We start from the raw sequence: 18,241 nt of genomic DNA, 5'->3' as shown, positions 1-18,241 counted from the left end.
ATTTAGAAAGATGTGAGTAATAAACTCGCATCTCATGTAGATTTCCTATAAGGTTAGCAATATATAACATTTACAACAAAATAGAATGTAGATGATAGATAACATGAGGCATGTTTATTTTTATTAGCGCTGTGGGTTCTGTCTGTTAGGTGCATAGGTGTCTTTAGTACACACCTCACAGACAGACAGACCAACAGAAGTGTATGATGGAGGGACAGATAAACATTAAAGCACCAAACTATTATATCTGAAAATGTGATTATAAATACTACTACCACATTATAAGCTTCAGTGTTATTATACATCATAGACTTAATCAAACTTAGTTAAAAATAATTTATCAAATTTACTTATTCTTATTTTTATTAATTTAACAACAGAAGTTTAAACTTGGACTTGCATTAAGTGACTTATCTCTGTTAAAGCAAACATGGTGGAGCCTGGCAGCTCTGCTCCACTGAAGGAACCTCCAGACTTAAAAGAAGATAGCAGACTGTATTTTACATTTGAACACTAAAGATAGAGGCAAACTGGACAAAAAAGACCATATCCTGGAATGGCCATATGGAGGTAAAATAGTGCTGTAAATACCTCTAGTTTAGGGTCAATTTTTAATGCTGACACTTAAATTTTTAATAATCTGCCAAGTTGGAACATTATTTGTACTCTTTCCAACTAAATTTCTCTTTGAATCTCTTAAATGTAGAAGCAACATAGTTTTTTTTACTAAAGTATCCCTACATTAATAGATATCTATTTATATAAATATAAATATATTTATATATCTATATTTATATGTAGCTGGTGTAGTTAAGCAGCCAATTTTAAACATTTTTCCTAGTCTGAAAGGTTGTGTTGAATGGTGCTATTTTTTATCGTGATTTATATCGTTATCGCAATAAATACAGCAAAATATCATGATAATTTTTTTAGTCCATATCGCCCATCCCTTATCTCCATTGGCACAGGTATTTAATGGGGATAGGACGAGCACGCGCAGAGCAGTAGTGACGTCACACGCTGAGATGGACCCATGCCAGTGCTGTCGAGGCTGCTGAGAAAACTTTTGTGGATTACTGTCTTTTAGATTATAATACGTTTTCCATGCGTTTGTGGATTTATACCCTACGTGGAAGCTGCTGGGTACAGGTACTGAGGTGTTGAATGCGTGGTGTCATGAGTACAAGCTGCAGCGCACCACAAACTGTTACAAACTGTCGGCTCTCTGGTTGCCATGCTGTGCGTGTAAACTTTGGGAACTCTTGGGAAGGTGTGGGGAGGAATTGTTTGTTTTGGAGAGTGACACTTGAGCTGGTTATATTGTGGTTTGGTTTGTAAAATGGGGATGCGCTCAAGTGTGGGGTGGTGATTATTATTGGCTTTCATTGTTACCCAGCACTGTGAATAAAAAGACGTTTTTTTTTAGGCCAAAAGCAACTTTTTTATACTTCATTATTCCACCCTGCTGATGTAAAGGGATCCTCCTGTGACCTGATATTGCGTTGTAGCTTTATCTCCTTGGAAAGAACAGGTGAATTGTTACAATCCTGATATACAGTGTCCAGAAAAAGTAGTCACCCCTCAGATGTTTTACCCATTTATTGATTTTTTTAATCAGCCATGGTCAATATTATTCAGCTTTTTAGAAAAAAATAAGTAAAAAAAAAAATCTCTTCAATGCCAAAGTGAAAACAGATTTCTACAAAGTAACGTCAATTAAATAAATAAAATCTGCAATGTAAAATAATATTCACCCCCTTTAATGTCCCTGACCTAATTCAATAGAGGTCCAGACAATCTGTGCTAGTAGTCTCACAGTTAGTGAAATGGAGACCACCTGAGTGCAGTGCTTGTAGTATAAAGACACCTGTGTTTGGAAGGTCCATATTCCTGGCTACCATTACACTTTGAAGACAAAAGAACACTCCGGGCAACTCAGAGAAAACATTATTGAAAAGTACAAGTTAGGAGATGGATACAGAAATGTTTCCAAGGCTCTGAACATCCCCCAGAGTTCAGTTAAATCCATCATCAAGAAATGGAAGGACTATGTCACATGTGTAAATCTGCCTAGATCAGACGGTCCTCACAAACTGAGTGAGCGTGCAAGAAGGAGGCTAATGAAAGAGGCCACCAAGACACCTATGACTACTCTGAAGGAGTTTCAAGCTTCAGCAGCTGAGATGGGAGAGACTCTGCAGACAACAACTGTTGGTTGTTGGTTCTTCACCAGTCAGAGCTTTATGGGAGAGTGACAAAGAGAAAGACACTGTTGGAGAAAACTCAGATTCAATCTGGGCTTGAGTTCACCAAAAGGCATGTGGGAGACTCCATGGTCAAGAGGAAGAAAGTTCTTTGGTCTTATAGCAGAGTTGCTCTCTATGGTCTTGAAATTACACTGGTTGAAGCGGACAATATGGACATTGATCCCTGTTAGAGAATCAGGCTCCAGAGTAAGGATATTTTAACAGGTTTATTTGCTTCTTCCACGTTGTTACAGTACAGTCTTGAATTAGCAGGTTCAAGAGGACATGTGTGCTTTAGTTATTGTGGATGGGTATGGGTGTATGTGTGGTCTGGAATAAATGGAAATGAAATAACATTAGCTGGAAGCAGTAGTTAAGTACTGTTATCTCTATGTGGCTAACACAACTAAGGAGACCTTAATGTTCAACTGGTCATACAAATTATAACAATTTCAATATAGCCTATACAACAAAGCTGCTGCTAATCATCATAGAACATCAAATAGGGCACAGAAACATACAAGGAAATTACACTATGCCTACCAAAACATCACCTGAACAGAGAAATGCATAGTCATGGCTGTACATGGGCTAACTAGCAAACATAGCATACAGCTAGCATAGCATGCAGCTCAAAAGTCCTAAAACAGGACAAACCTAACAAAGAAGGACTTTTCTAAACATAAAATGTCCATAAGAGACATATGGTAGACAAACCATACCTTACATATGGTCAGTTACGCACGAAACACAAAGTCCACATGGTAGAGCTCCTGTTGCCTGTTGACCACCCTGCTGTCAATGAGACTGAGTGAAGCAGCAGGCACTCTATATGTATTATTTGCTCTGTCCACCAGGGGTCGCTGCCAGACTCTCCAACGGGTCTGATGAGACCAAAATGGAGCTTTTTGACCATCAGACACCAAACACTGCACATCACCACAAACACACCATCCCCACTGTGAAGCATGGTGGTGGCAGCATCATGCTGTGGGGGATGCTTCTCAGCAGCCAGCCTTGGAAGGTAGAGGGTAAAGTGAATGCAGTAAAGTCTTTCAATCTACCATCTGCTTCAGTCTGCAAAAGAGCTACAGCTTGGGAGAAGATTTATTTCCATTAAGACAATGGGAGAGTGTGGCAGTAATCAGGCCTGGGTGTGGACAGTGAAAATGAACTCAGTAAAAAAAACAAACAAAACAAAACACTAGTTAATCACAGTTAATTCATGATTTAACAAGGGGACGGATACTTTTTCACATAGGGCCAGGTACAGTGCTTAACAAATGTATTAGACCACCTGTCATATTTGTCTCAGAGATCATCCAGCATCATGAAGTGCTTTAATGCGGACTCTTTCATTTTCAGTCAGCTCGCCACATTTTACCATTCTGAACAGGAATGAGGGATTTCAAACTGAATTCACCCAAATTTGAGCCAGCTCACTGGGCTTCTCTGAGAAGTCAGAAATGAATCAAGCATAACATTCAACCACTAAAACTCATTTTTCTGTTCAGGAATGCAAGTAAATAACTATGATTTGACATATTAATCAAGAAATATTAATGTGCTTTGCTATTTTTTCAGCTTTTTTGTAAATCAGTAAATCTGAAAATTCATGGATAACAATAATAATTATATTTTAGTATTAAAAATATCATATGGGTTAAAGAGCTTCTACACATTGGTGTATTAACCATTGCAGAAACATAAAAAATGATTTTGGTAATTACCAATGCTGTTAATTTAGGGCAGCTGTGGCATAAACCTTACTTTGGTTAGGGTTAGGGTGGTCTAATAAATTTGTTAAGCAAAATCTGCGTAAACTTTAGAAAGGTCACTGATTAACACTTGCAACTCAGTGTTGTGATGGTTTTAAAAAAATTTTGAAGGTAGTAAAAAAGGTACTAAAAGGTATTAAATTTAACTTAAGGATTACTGTATATACCCTAAACAAGCAGAACAGCTGGCTGATGGGGTCCGTGGCCTGTAAGGTGCTACTGTCAGCCTACAGTATTAACCTGTACAGTGGCATGCTCCTGCTTGCCTGCATCAGTGCAGATCGTTACATAGCCATAGTTCAGGCTCGAAGATCATTTGGTGCTCGTTCACATGCTCTTATCTACAGCCGCCTCATCTGCTCGGCTGTTTGACTGTTTGCTGTGGCTTTGACTCTTCCCACTCTCATGTATACTGAGCGCTTTGAGCAGAGCTACCTGGGGGCGGAGAATGCCACAGTGAAGTGTCAGCTATCTTTTATCACATCACAGACAGCAAAGTTCATGAAGGTGCTCGTTCCCAGTCTACAAATGGCCGTCTGCTTCCTGGTTCCTCTGCTGGTGATGGTGTTTTGTTACTCCAGCATCATAAGCACCCTGCTGAGAGCACAGAGCAGCCAGAGGCACAAGGCTCGTGCGCGTGGTGTTGGCTGTGGTTGTGGTTTTCATCGTGTGCCATCTGCCCTACAATGTGGCCTTACTGACCCACACTGTCTCTCTGTTTAAGGAGAGGAGCTGTGAGGCTGAGAAGATAAAACTTAAAGTTCTGGCTGTTTCCAGAAGCATGGCTTACCTCCACTGCTGCCTCAACCCGATCCTCTACGCCTTCATAGGGGTGAAGTTCAGGAACCACTTCAGGCAGATCGTGGTGAACCTGTGGTGCTTCAGCAAGAAGTACCTCTACTCTGCTCACTCATCACGTGGGACGTCTGACATCTGCATCTCAGGCCGCATGTCGTCAGAAGGCTGCAACAATATGTCATCATTCAGTGCATAGAAATGACCAAAAACTTCTAAACCAATGAAGGAGCAGCTTAGCATCTTTTATTTGTTGTAATGAGCCGAATGGATTAATTGTTTTGTGCAGCCACACTCTGTATTTTACCTTCAATGTCATGCAGTGCTGTGAGAGCTTATTTTCTATGCTTTTGTAAAAAGGAGACAATTCATCTCTTTTTGTCTGTTTTCAGGTGTTTGATAATAAAAAATTAAACAAATAAATATCGATGGATTTTAGCAGTCATATTCAAGGTGTGGTTCTTTTGTGATTATTTGTGGCTCTTTTATGTCATAATTTTAATTATTCCCCCAGGAAACCTTAAAAAAGGGAAACTTTTTTGCCCCTTTTCACCATTTTTTGCCACTTTTCATCCTTTAACACTACCTTTTGCCATTAAATACCACTTTTTTCCTTCTTTTTTGCCGGTTTTTGCTACTTGTATCCCATTTTTGCCTATTAAAGCTACGTTTTGCCATTAAATACCAGTTTTTTGCCCATTTTGGACACTTCTTTTAACAACTTTTACAAGTTTTTTTGCCACTTTTATCCCATAGTTGTCCTTTTCACCATTTTCCTCCCCATTTTCACCCATTTAACATACCTTTTGTCATTAAATACCACTGTTTTCCAATTTTATGCCATTTTAGCCACCTCCTTTTGCTACCTTTATCCAAATTTTGTCCCTTTTCACCATTTTTGCCACTTTCTGCCCATTAAAGCTACCTTTTGCCATTAAATACCACTTTTTTTTGCCCATTTTTGACACGACTTTTGCAACTTTTACCATTTTTTTTTCCACTTTTATCTCATGTTTGCGCTTTTTCAACATTTTTTCCTTCCCATTTTCACCCATTTAAGATACCTTTTGTCATTAAATACCACTTTTTCCTAGTTTTTGCCCATTTTAGCCACCTCCTTTTGCTACCTTTATCCAATTTTTGCCCCTTTTCACAATTTTTTTGCCACTTTTTGCCAATTTAAACTACCTTTAGATGTTAAGTACCACATTTTCCTCTTTTTTCCCCATTTTGCCTGTTCTTTTAGCCACTTTTATACTATTTTTGCCCTTTATCATCACTTTTCACCCATTTCAGCCACCTTTTGCCATTAAATACCATTTGTTTTCTATTTTTGCCATTTTTGCCACTCTGGACTGCTTTTTGCCCATTTTAGTCACTTTTCACATTAATTTTTTTGCCTTGTTTTTGCCACTTTTGGACCATTTTTTGCTACCTAAAAACTCATTTTTTTTGCAACTTCTCACCCATTTTTGCTACTTTCTGACCCTTTTCCCACGTTTTCCTCCCCATTTTTGCCCCTTTTCACCCATTTTAGCTTTCCTTAACTTTTTGATATTGCCACTTCAAACTTTTTTTTGCCACTTTCCACCCCTTAGATTGTGGCTCTTGGAAAGGTATTTTTCAACAATTTGGCTCTTTGGTTGAGCAGGGTTGAGTAACACTGGATTATAGAAATGCTTAATATTATCAGAGTTTTAAGGATTTATTTATTTATTATGGTGTAGGACACAAAGTTATTGTCAGATCAATAGACTGCAGGGTTTCTCAACTGGTGGGTCGGAGCCAAAAAATGATGCACAGATATTTTTCAGTGGATCACAAATGTGCGCCTGGAAAAATGATATATGGAAGCCCTAAGCAGACGTAAATCCAATGCATTTTACAACCCCAATTCCAAAAAAGTTGGGGCGCTGTGTAAAATGTAGATAAAAACAGAATGCAACAGAATTTTTCTGCCTGTTTTTGCCACTTTTAATCCAATTTTTGCCACTTTCTGCATTTGGTTGCCTCTGATGAGCCATTATTGCCTCTATGAACCCCCTTTGACACCCCTTTTTGCCCAATTTAAACACAGTTAACACATTTTTGCCTTATATCAATTTTTTCATCCCATTCCACCTTATTTCCACCCAGTTTTTTGCACTTTGAAGCCATTTCACTTTTTAATCCACTTTTACCACTTTTTGTTACCAATTTTACCATTTTAACCCTTTTTTGCCACTTTATTTCTCATTTTTGCCATTTTTAACCCATTTATGTTTTTTCAAAAGACAATTTCACCAACTTTTGGTCATTTTTTGCCATCGTTAACCAGTTTTAGCAATTTTAAATTCATTCAAATTATGTTTTAACAAAGTTTTTTCATCTAAAGAAGGCTAAATGAATAAATAAAGATATTTGTTTCTTTAATAAGAGTGGTTATTATTCAGGTCAAATAAATAATATGGTTTTCACAGCTTAACTTCACAATGGACCATTGTTTTGCTGACCTCCATGGGCCCCCAGTTTGACTGGGTCCAAGAAACCTCCTCCTTATTGGCAGCCTTGTCTGCACACGACTATCCTTGAATGTTCCTGGCTGTTCAAGCACCTTCAGGTAGAGCGAGGTCCCCGGTCTCTGGCACCTTTTTTGGGGGTCGTGGACTGAAAAGGTTGAGAAGCCCTGCCTTAGAAGAAAAGATGTGCAGAGGTTAACCAATCTGTGAAAAGCTGCATCTAAAATTTGCAAAACAATTTCAAAAAAATGTTCCTCCATGTAAAATTGCAAAGACTTTGAATATCACACCATCTACGGTACATAATATCAGCAACAGGTTCTGAGAATCTGGAGAAAGGGACAAGGACAAAGGTCAGTATTGGACGTTGGTGATCTTCAGGCCCTCATGCAGCACTGCATTAAAAACAGACATGATTCTGTGCTGGAAATCACTGCATGGGCTCAGGAACACTTCAGGAAATCCCTGTCTGTCAGCACAGTTCCCTGTACCATCCACAAATGCAAGTTAAAGCTGTTTCATTCATAGAAGAAGCCACAAGTAAACACAATGTCGTCATCTTCTCTGGGCCAGAGCTCACTGAAAAAGGACTGAGGCGAAATGGAAAACTGTTCTGTGGTCAGATGACTCAAAACTTGAAATTCTTTTTGCATTTCTCACCCTGCAGCTTGTCCCATTATTACTGATCACAGATCTTTATCTGTAAAGATATGTGTGTGGGTAAGTGTGTTTCTTCTTTCTTGTGGGATCTTCCTGTTATGATGCCTCGTTTGGCTTGGTATAAACAGTGCCCACGTCTCCATTGCTTTTTTATGTGATCAAAACTCCTTTTGCATCCTGTCAAAAAACTCCACCAAACATATGTGCTAAGTCTCAGTATGATGCCAGAGTTTACACAGCAGTGTTGATTTTGTCGACTAAAGTTATGACTAAAATTGGTTGTCGACAGATTTTTTTCCACAAGACTAGACTAAGACTAGCCAAAGACAGATCTGTGATGACTAAATCTGACTAAAAGTAAGCGAAGTTTTCATCAAGACGACAAAAAGTAGCCTAAAATATCATTTAGTTTTCGTTGGACATTCAAAACCCATGATATTACTCCACTGTGGGTGAATCTGTCAAAAACAATGCATCTGTATCTATTCTGCCTCAAAGCTGTAGAAAGCAGGGACCCCAGGTTTGGCAAAGTGCAGAGATCACACTACCATGGTTCAGTACCAGATTTAGGCAAGAGAATAAATACTTGGACTAAAATTAAAGACCAAAATGTGAGGACTTTTTATGGACTAAAACTAGACTAAAATGTTTTTGAGTTTTCTTCAGCTAAAACTTGACTAAAACTATAAAGGGAAGAAATGACTAAAATGTGACCAAAAGTAAAAGACAATTCACACCGTGGCCATGGAACATCATCGGGAGTCATCAGCGAAAATCTAAGCTTTAAATAGTCATGGTTGTACTTCCTCTTTTTTCTGCTCATTTCACTTATAACTCCCTCTCTAGTAACTAAAAATCTCACGGTTCTGCACCACTCATTGCTGCAGTTGACTTCATATGACTTTTTTCCTAGTTTTCTCACACTGCCCCTCCCCTGAAGTCTTCAAGCACCCCCCCCAGAGGAGGTGTACCCCCTACTCTGAAAACCACTGGTCTTGAAAAAGGCAAAGCAGTGGAGCTGAAAACACAGCATGTAAAGTCTGCTGCCAGGGCTCTCTAAATCAAAATGATAACAAAAGAGGGCATCAAGGGTAACAGAGTCTCGGAAGTGATTCCCTTACACCTTAAAAAAAACAGGAAAATGGATGTAAAAGTTAGTTTTAAAGATTACATTTCAGTGAGATTGAACATGCAATTAATCAACTACAATAAATGAATCCCAAATTAGCATTCAGCCCTAGTTTAACAATGAACTCTTACAAAAATGGCAAATAATGACAGCTGTTGGTTTTGAATATTTTTGGCTCCCTTCAGCAGGATGATCAAAACTTACCAACGCAACAAAAACAACATTAAATGTAAGAATCAAAACAATGATACCAGCAGCATCAGCTGTTTTACACTTTAGGTTTTCTGCAGTGAATGAGTTCTTTTTAGGGCGTGACACAGATCTTTAACATTCACCTATGTGTACCCAGACACTGTTTTGTGATGGTGGTGTTTCAGGGTGGTGCACCAACATTTTCATGACGTTCAGTCTTCAGCTTTTCGTCACAGCAAGGAGAAAGGATTCTTTCTATAGACAGCTCCAGACAGTGAGACAAAATACAAAGAAATACAGGAGAGTGTGAGAAGACACAGCATCAGGCTAACAATGAGAGGGGTTTGATTTCTATGCAGGACATCCCACTACCGACGCTCCTCGTGACAATACTCTGACCAATCAGAGGTCAGCAGTGTCTTAGATTTCAGTATCAGCCCATAAAGCTATGGTTTGTATTCTGTTCTGTTTCCTTATGTTTCTATCTGTCTAATGCTAGAAAACTCATGACAGTCATTTTGATTGTTTTCACATTTTATCACGTATAACTTTGCTGAATTAAAAGTAACAATGCTGCTGCTGCTGCCTGACTTTTCCTAAAAGTGTCTGTATATTAATTTAGCATGTATTTAATAAATTGCACAAAATGCAAAACAAAATATGTCCACTTCTACCTAGACCACAGGTGTCAAACTCAAGGCCCAGGGGCCAAATGCGGCCCGCGGTGCAGTGTTACCCGGCCCACAAGATCATATTTTAATTAGAATCGGCCTGCTGCTATGAGGTCTGCAGATTTCCTCCAATATAAAAAATTTAACCTTGAAGATAAAAAACAATCTTTGTTAAGTCATAAAAATCTGAAAAAGTAGAGAGTAGAAATAAGAAGATAAAAAGTAAGGAATGAGGGAAAGAAATTAATTCGTGTTTTCTTTTCAGATTTTCATTTTGCATCCCAATTAGATGAATGCAACTTAGGATGTTGACATTTATTCCATATTTTGACCTTTTAAATTTATAATTTTGACCTTTTTTCTCCTATTGTGACCTTTAAGATTCACAAATTTTCATTTCAAATCATCTCTTGACCTTGTAAACTCCTAACTTTACATTTTAATCCCATATTTTCACTTTTTCAACACCTGGTTGAGAATTTTATCTCATATTTTGACCTTTTAGAGTCACAATTTTGAATTTTATCTTCTATTTTGACTTTTTAGACCCCTGATTTTGTCATTTATCTCATATATTTACCTTTCAAAAACCTTATTTTGACTTTGAATTTTGTATTTTGACCTTTAGGACTTATAAAGTTATCTCAGACTTGAGCCTTTAAACTCATTTATTTATTTATTTAGCATTTATTTGACATGGACATACAGTAACATTGATGCTGTGATATTTATTAATTTTGACCTTTTTAATTTTAGAAATCTTAAAATCATTTATCATCACTGTTTAATTTGCCCCAAAATTCATGTAGCAAGGACATGGTTGACAGTTTCAGTTAAATGTGGACCCTGTTAGGCCCTCAGGTTAGACCTAAATTCAGATTTTGGCCCCTGCTGTGATTGAGTTTGACACCCCTGACCTAGATAGACCAAAGGTTTGGACTGTTTCAGATTCTGATATGATTAAACTGGGACGTTTTTCTGGAGTGGCCGCAGCATTTTGGTTACACTGAGAAAAATGAATCAGGGCAAAAGTAAATTGAACTTAATGTAATCTGTGATGCCAACAATAAAAATCCAATTTTCTAGCTTGGCATAAATACACCTAATTTTGTTGTCAGTTTCTTTGGTTAAAAATACATGACACTGTGATTTTTATTGACTACAAAATACTACATTATCCATGAAAAAATGCCCCTGCAATGCATTGTGGGTATTTCAAATGAGTGATAAATGGCTTTTCTAACGATCAGGAATAGATGAACTGCTAACTGAAGACATGGCAGTGATGATAGATTCAAATCTGGGGATATGTAGGCAGAATTTTCCCATGATGCCCTGGGGCATAGTGTTTATATGTGTTTAGATATGTTTAAATGAGATCAGGTGAGTTTAGATGTTGAATGTTGTACAGCAGGAGTGTCAAACTCAATCACAGCAGGGGCTGAAATCTGGATTCTGAGGGCCTAACAGGGTCACCTTTTTACCCAGATCCTGTCAACCTCATTTCACCAGTCATAAAATCTGAAAAAAAAACCTTAGCACCAATGATAAATGATTTTGAGGTTAAAAAAAGTTAAGAAAAAAAGATAAGTTTAAAGGGTCATAATCTGAGAAAGGTACATTTATTAGTTCAAAAAGGTCAAAACATGAAATTGACATTGAAAAATAGTTTTTTAAAAGGTAAATATACTAGAAAGAAAGACAAAATTATGAGTTTAAAAGGTCAACATATGAAATAACATTTGTAATCATGAAATTAAAAGTTAAAATATGATTCAAATGTTTAAATTGTGAGTCCAAAAGATCAAACTATGGGATTATGAAGTTTGGAGTTGAAAATATATGATAAAATACAAAATAAGTAGTTCAAGAGTTCAAATGCTTATAGTATGAAATAAAAAGTCAAAACCCCATGTTTGAGTGCACTGTAAGATGCAAAATTGAAAATATAAAATCAAAAGACAAATTAATGACTTTTCCCACATTCCTGACCTCTTATCTGATAATTTTTATTCCTTACTTTCTCAGATTGTATTACTTAACAAGGACATCCTTAAATCATCAAGGACAGGTTGACATTTTCATACTTGGGAAATCTGCATACTGAGGGGCCAGTTATAACAAAAATATTATATGATCTTGCAAACTGAATTAAACTGTTCCACGGGCCGGATTTGGCCCCCGGGCCATGAGTTTGACACCTGGTACTCCGGCCTCCTCCAACCTCCAAAAAAATGCTCATTAGGTTAATTTGTGACTCTAAATTGGCTGAGATAGGCTAAAGCCCCCACCACCACCTGCAACCCCCCCCCAAAAAAACAACTATTGAAACAACCTAAAAAAAAATTACATTTCTACAACCTTTATAAAATGGTTGTATGAACTTAAACATTTTAAGTTCAAATGAGTGGAATATTTATATCGGTTGATTAAGGGAAATTTTTATTTTTAGTTTAGGACAATCTAAAATAATTGGGTTTGCTAAACCTTTAAACGTAGTTTCTATGAACTTAAAAAATTTACATTTTTCTAATTAAAAAAAAATGATTCAATTCAAAATGTTTTGTGTGATTGATTACTTCATTTTTTGAAGTTCAACCAATGTTTTCCTTTTTTTAGTGTAGCCCATGCCCACAGGTGGAGAAATATCCACGGGGGAACAATGGCTGGGGAAGAAGGAGGATGGCAGCCTGTCACTTAGGAGAGCAAAGATGAAGGGATGAAACTCACAAGATAGCAAGAAAGGTGGAGGGGAAGGAAGATAAAATATCAAACTGGAAGCTGGGGCAGCAGGTTTTGGACGTTAGCCTACTAGAGCTATCAGAGGCATTCAGAGAGGAACTGGGGCACATCGGCAACCTCATGGTAGTACTGTAAACAATGGAGCACTAAAAATAGTTCACAAATCATCAGGAGCCAAGGGCACCAAGGGTAGCCCCCAGAAAAAGAAAGTCACAATCATGTTTTTAAGGCCAAAATATAACTTGAAATATAAAACTGTGAACCTAAAAGGACAAAATATGAGATAAAAAGTCAAAATTAGAAATTACAAAGGTCAAAATATGCGATAAAAAGTCAAGTATGAACAGAAAAGGCCAAAATACAAGACAGAAGTACAAATGATAAATTGACAAATTCAAAATACTACGTAAAAAAATCTAAATAATACATTGAAAAAGCCTAAATATTAGCTTAAATTCCAAATGATACATGTAAAAGGTCAAAATATGGAATAAAAAGCCAAAATAATAAATATAAAAAGCTCAAAACAGAAGATTAAAGTCCAAATAACAGATAGAAGTCATAAATGTGCTATGCAAAAATTGAAAATATGAAATGAAAACACAAATGAATTTCCCACATTTTTTTTATCTTATTATTTTTACTCTTTATATTTTTCACATTTTTATGACTTAAGGATATTTGATATAATCAAGGTTAGGTTTACATTTTTATACTGAGGGAAATCTGACCTCATATTTTAGGGCCAGTTAAACAATATGATATTATCCTGCGGGCCAGGTATCACTGAACCACGGGCCGGATTTGGCCCCCGGGCCTTGAGTTTGACACCCATGCTTTAGTGCCTAAAACAACCAATTAGCACTAATTAACGTCATCTATCTAACATAAAAAGCAGTTTAAAGAAGTTAGTGCGTTTTTAAATCCCTTCGTTGTTTTTAATTGTGCCTGGCGTTGCTGCTGCCAAAGGACTGCTGGACGCAGCGTTGTGGTTTTTGATAAACTTCTTCATAATGATTACCACTGATCTACACCCAGAAGGAATGATTAAAGTACCTCTAAACTTAGTTGTTGTGAGCCAAACTAGAATAAAACTGGGCAGTAGTGCACAAACATCAGGATGGCAGAAAATAAAACAGAAAACTTTAACAACCGAGATTTAAAACAATTACATAATCCTGTCACCCCTCATACATAAAAGGTAAAAAGTGGCAAAAATGGGCGTAAAGTGAAATGGATGAAGTAGAGGGAAAAATGGGTTAAAAGCGGCAAGATTGGTCAGGATAGGTCACTGGATTTCCTGGCAGTTCCATTTCCTTTTTGAAACCAACCTCAGAAATCTGGAGAAACTCTTATTTTGACAGAAAATGGAAAAAATGAATGATGAATGAATGATTAAGAAACAGTCAATCTGTAGGTAAATGTTGGGTCATGACAGAAGGCATAAACACACTCATACTGCCCTCTACTGGACGCTTCATCAGCCTGACCTATTCTCTGTCTATGCCAGTGGTTCCTAAACCTTTTCTGCTGGGCCCCCCATAGACAGATTGAAAATATCTTCCGCCACCCCCACTGCTCCACTGTACAAATCAACATGTAAAAATGTGTAAATGTACGACAAACACAGTATTAGCCTTAAAAATCTACTGTAGGGGTCATCAAGTACATTTGCACAAGGGCCAGATCTAGTCTTGACAGAGTCTCTGGGGGCCGGACTTCCAGATAAAGAAAAATCAAATCGATATTTTGTTCTGGTTAACATAATATTTTATTAGTATTTGTATTTTCCTTCAAAACGCGGGACATTTTTAGGCATTACCAGTGAGATCTATCCTTATCTATAATGCCGTAGACCACAAGGAGACAGGCATGCCCACAGAAATAGCTGGGCTCCTGAAAATCCCAGAGAATGGGCCCTCATAATTGTGATTTAGCACCAATATGAACTCATGTTTCACACTGTTCACTACTTCACTGCTTCATTCTGCCATTTCTGCAACATTTTTGCCACTTTTTGCTATTGTATCACTCTTTACCACACTTTCCTGCCTTTTCACTACTTTGCCATCGACTATTTTTTCACCATTTTTGCCACTTTTAACCCATTTTTGATATGCTGGTGGTTTGCCACATTTTAACCTCTCACGCCAACCTTTGTCCCTTTGTGCCACTCCACAACCCATTTGGACGCTTATGGCCCACTCTCTAACCCCTTTATCTGGCCATTTTTGCCCATTTTAACACATTTTTTAATATCTACTTATTTTCACAAAATTTTCTTTTCCTGCTTTTCTGAATTTAATGATCATCTCGGGGCCGGGCGGGAAGCTTTGGGGGGCCTGATTTGGCCCCTGGGCCGCCAGTTGATGATCAGTGATTTACCGCATCATAGAACCCTAATTTTGTAGAAACACCAACATTCACCTTAGAGTTTCAAAAATCTGACTCTTTGAAGAGGAACAATGCCTTTAAAACAGATACTTGATGAACATTTTTAAAGCTTTATAGTTCCACCAGTTCGTCCTGTGCTGCATATCTTCTCAGGTCCTGGCTGCAGCTGTGAGGCCACCACTCTCAGTTCATTGTCAATGTCCAGCTTTGATTTGTTGTTTGTCTTGATTGAGGCAGAAAAACCTATCTCACACTGATAGGATGTTGCTGAAGAGCACGGGTGTCAAACTCAAGGCCCGGGGGCCAAATCCAGCCCACGGAACCATGATATCCGGCCCGCAAGATCATATCATATTTGTATAATAACTGGCGCACCAGTATGAAGTCTGCAGATTTCCTCCAGTATGGAAATGTAAACTTCAACTTGATTATTTAAAACATCCTATTAAAGCCATAAAAATCTGAAAAAGTAAAGAGTAAGAAAGATTTCATAAAGTCAAGAATGTGGGGAAGGAAATTAATTTTGTTTAATTTCATATTTTTAATTTTGAATCTCAAGATAACGACTCAAACTTATGATTTTGACTTTTCATTTCATACTTTGACCTTTTAAATTCATGATTTGGACTTTATATATCACATTTTTATCTTTTAGATTCCCAATGTCAAATTTTAAGTCATATTTTGACTTTTTAAATTTAGATTTAATTTATTCTCATATTTTGACATTTGTATGAATGATTTTTGCTTTTTAGATCATATTTTGACCTTTTACACTACCAGTTTTGAATTTAAGTCATATTTTTAGCTTTTGAAACATCATTTTGAATTCTAGCTCATATTTTGACATTTCTAACTCCTAATTTGTGGATTTTTAATCCCATATTTTGACCTATCACACTCACAATTTAAAATGTTAAGTCATATTTTGACTCTTAAACTCATGATTCCAAAATAGATCTCATCTTTTCACCTTTCAAACTTATGATTTTAAGTTTCTCCTTTGAGCCTTTAAACTTAACATTTTAACTTTTTTGAATTACCAAATGATTCATCATCAGTGCTGTTTTTTTTTCTTTATATTTTATTACTGGTGAAAATGAGGTTGACAGTTTATGGTTAAATGTTGACCCTGTTGGGCTCTCAGGTTAGACCTTAATCCAGAATCCGGCCCCTGCTGTGACTGAGTTTGACACCCCTGCCAAAGGGAGTCGTGTGGTCAGAGCTCTCCTTCTTACCACGGCTCTTTTTCCATCCATAATGTAGAAATGTGGACTTTAACTGCCACTGCATGACTCTGAGGTGAGATCAATAAACTGCTCCTCTTCTGCAGTGCTGAAGTCATGGCACGGTGTTTGTAGAGGCTAAGCCAATGCTTGAAGCCCCTCAGGTGCTTCACCGGGATTTATCTAATTGACGCGCTGACAAACTTTTCCGCATCTGATGATCCCCGAAGATCGGATCAGAAAGTATTTTTACATGTTTTTCCAAGAAAGTCACCACATCCCAGAAATGAGCTCTGTCATTGGTGGTTTCCAAAATGTCGTGTGCCTTAGCTCTCCATCGCTCCCTGAGTTTGAATGGCAACTTTGAAATAAGTGCTTTCATATTGGTTGGCATATCTAACTCCTGCATGTAATACAGCTCCTCCATTACATTACAGCAACCACGCAAGAACATGGCATAAGCTTGCAAGGCTTTGACATCTTCAGACTTTACTGTTGGCCAAGCTAAAGCTTTCTCAATGTATGCTCTGGCAATGATTGTGACAACATCTCCAGGTGGTATTTGGTTGTTTTGTTGTTGATTTATATGTTGAGCATCCTTTTATTAACCAAGCTGTTGTTGCACCAGTTTGCAGAGGCTGTGTTGTTTTTAAAGGCCTTTGATGACATGAGTCAGTATACTGTTTAAGCACATTTTCTTTCTGAGATTCTATTTTCTTAGGTCTTGTATCCATTGCTGGTTGTTTGTTCTCTGTGAGTGTCCAACATGTTCCTTTTTCTTTCAAAGCTGCAGGCTCATACTCCTTAGACGTAGGATTAAGAGTGTTGCATGTTGACACTTTCCTCTTCTCCTTTTCAAAATAAGAGCTCATGCCAACTGAAGGTGTATGAGAAGAACTCCGTCCATCTGAGACCTGCAAAACTGCCAGCTTAGCAGTGGAGGCAGCTAGCTCGGTTTCCAATTCAAGCTGTTCCTTTCTCCTCTTTATTTGTTGCTCCTGTTCCTCCTGCAGCCCTCTCTGCTGCAGCTTTAACTCGTAGTGAGGAAGTGGTACTTGACTTATAGCTGGCTTCACTCTTATTTAAGATTTCACCCACATTTGAAATACTGTCATTAGGGTTATCATCATGATCAGAAATTTCACCAGCTCTGTTAATAGCATCAGGTTCAAACACACTATTGCTCAACAACCAGCCCTTTGTGTTGACAATAAATTCCTCATTGAACATCATCTTTGCCTTAAACCACGTTTCATGTCTGTCTTTTTCATCTTGTGGCAATAAACCCAGAACAAAACCATGAATGGACCTTGTTTCATCACATAGCTTAATGAAATCATCAAGACCATTTTGCACATCTGACATTTTGCATCAAACATTGTACCTTTTCTCTTAAATTACCAGCTTTATTTAGCTTAGTTTTTCTGTCATTTTGCAGCTTCTCCAATTTTTGCGCAAGTGCTTTAGCAGAGGGCTGGCTCACCCTTTTCGACTGTGGTGTGTCACTACAGCTGGCCACTGCCTCCAGTTTACCGGCTGTGGACAGACCCGCACCTGAATGTTTGTCCACGTCCGCAACGCACTGTTCCATCTTAAACTGAATAGAAAAGAGTCAAATCACACCGAAACGACCACGCAACGTTATTGTTTTTTGTTCATCCGCTCCAGCAACCATTACGCTATTATGTGTGTACACAAACTTTTATGGCCATTTATTTCTATGGTAGCGCTACCCATACCTTTAAAGAAGAAGGCTGCTCCATGATCCATGCAAACGAAATCCCTCGGCGTCCTCCGCGTTGCCCACACCAGCAAACGAAACACCCAAGCGACTGGCTCTCTCCTCCCCGGCAGATGAGCACAACAATGCCGCTGTGGTGGCGTCCTCCTCTCCGGCAGGTAAGCATACA

At 37.9% G+C, this 18,241-nt stretch overlaps 1 pseudogene; it reads left to right on the top strand.

Annotated features, from left to right (window-relative positions):
• Positions 1-4,278: 4,278 nt before the first annotated feature.
• On the top strand, positions 4,279-5,242 carry LOC121511315 (annotated as a pseudogene).
• The last annotated feature ends 12,999 nt before the right edge of the window (positions 5,243-18,241 follow it).

Source organism: Cheilinus undulatus, linkage group 6 (genome assembly GCF_018320785.1).
Source record: "Cheilinus undulatus linkage group 6, ASM1832078v1, whole genome shotgun sequence".
NCBI classification, from domain to species: Eukaryota; Metazoa; Chordata; class Actinopteri; order Labriformes; family Labridae; genus Cheilinus; species Cheilinus undulatus.
Note: the sequence above shows the minus strand (reverse complement) of the source record. Positions and strands in the feature narration are given on the sequence as shown.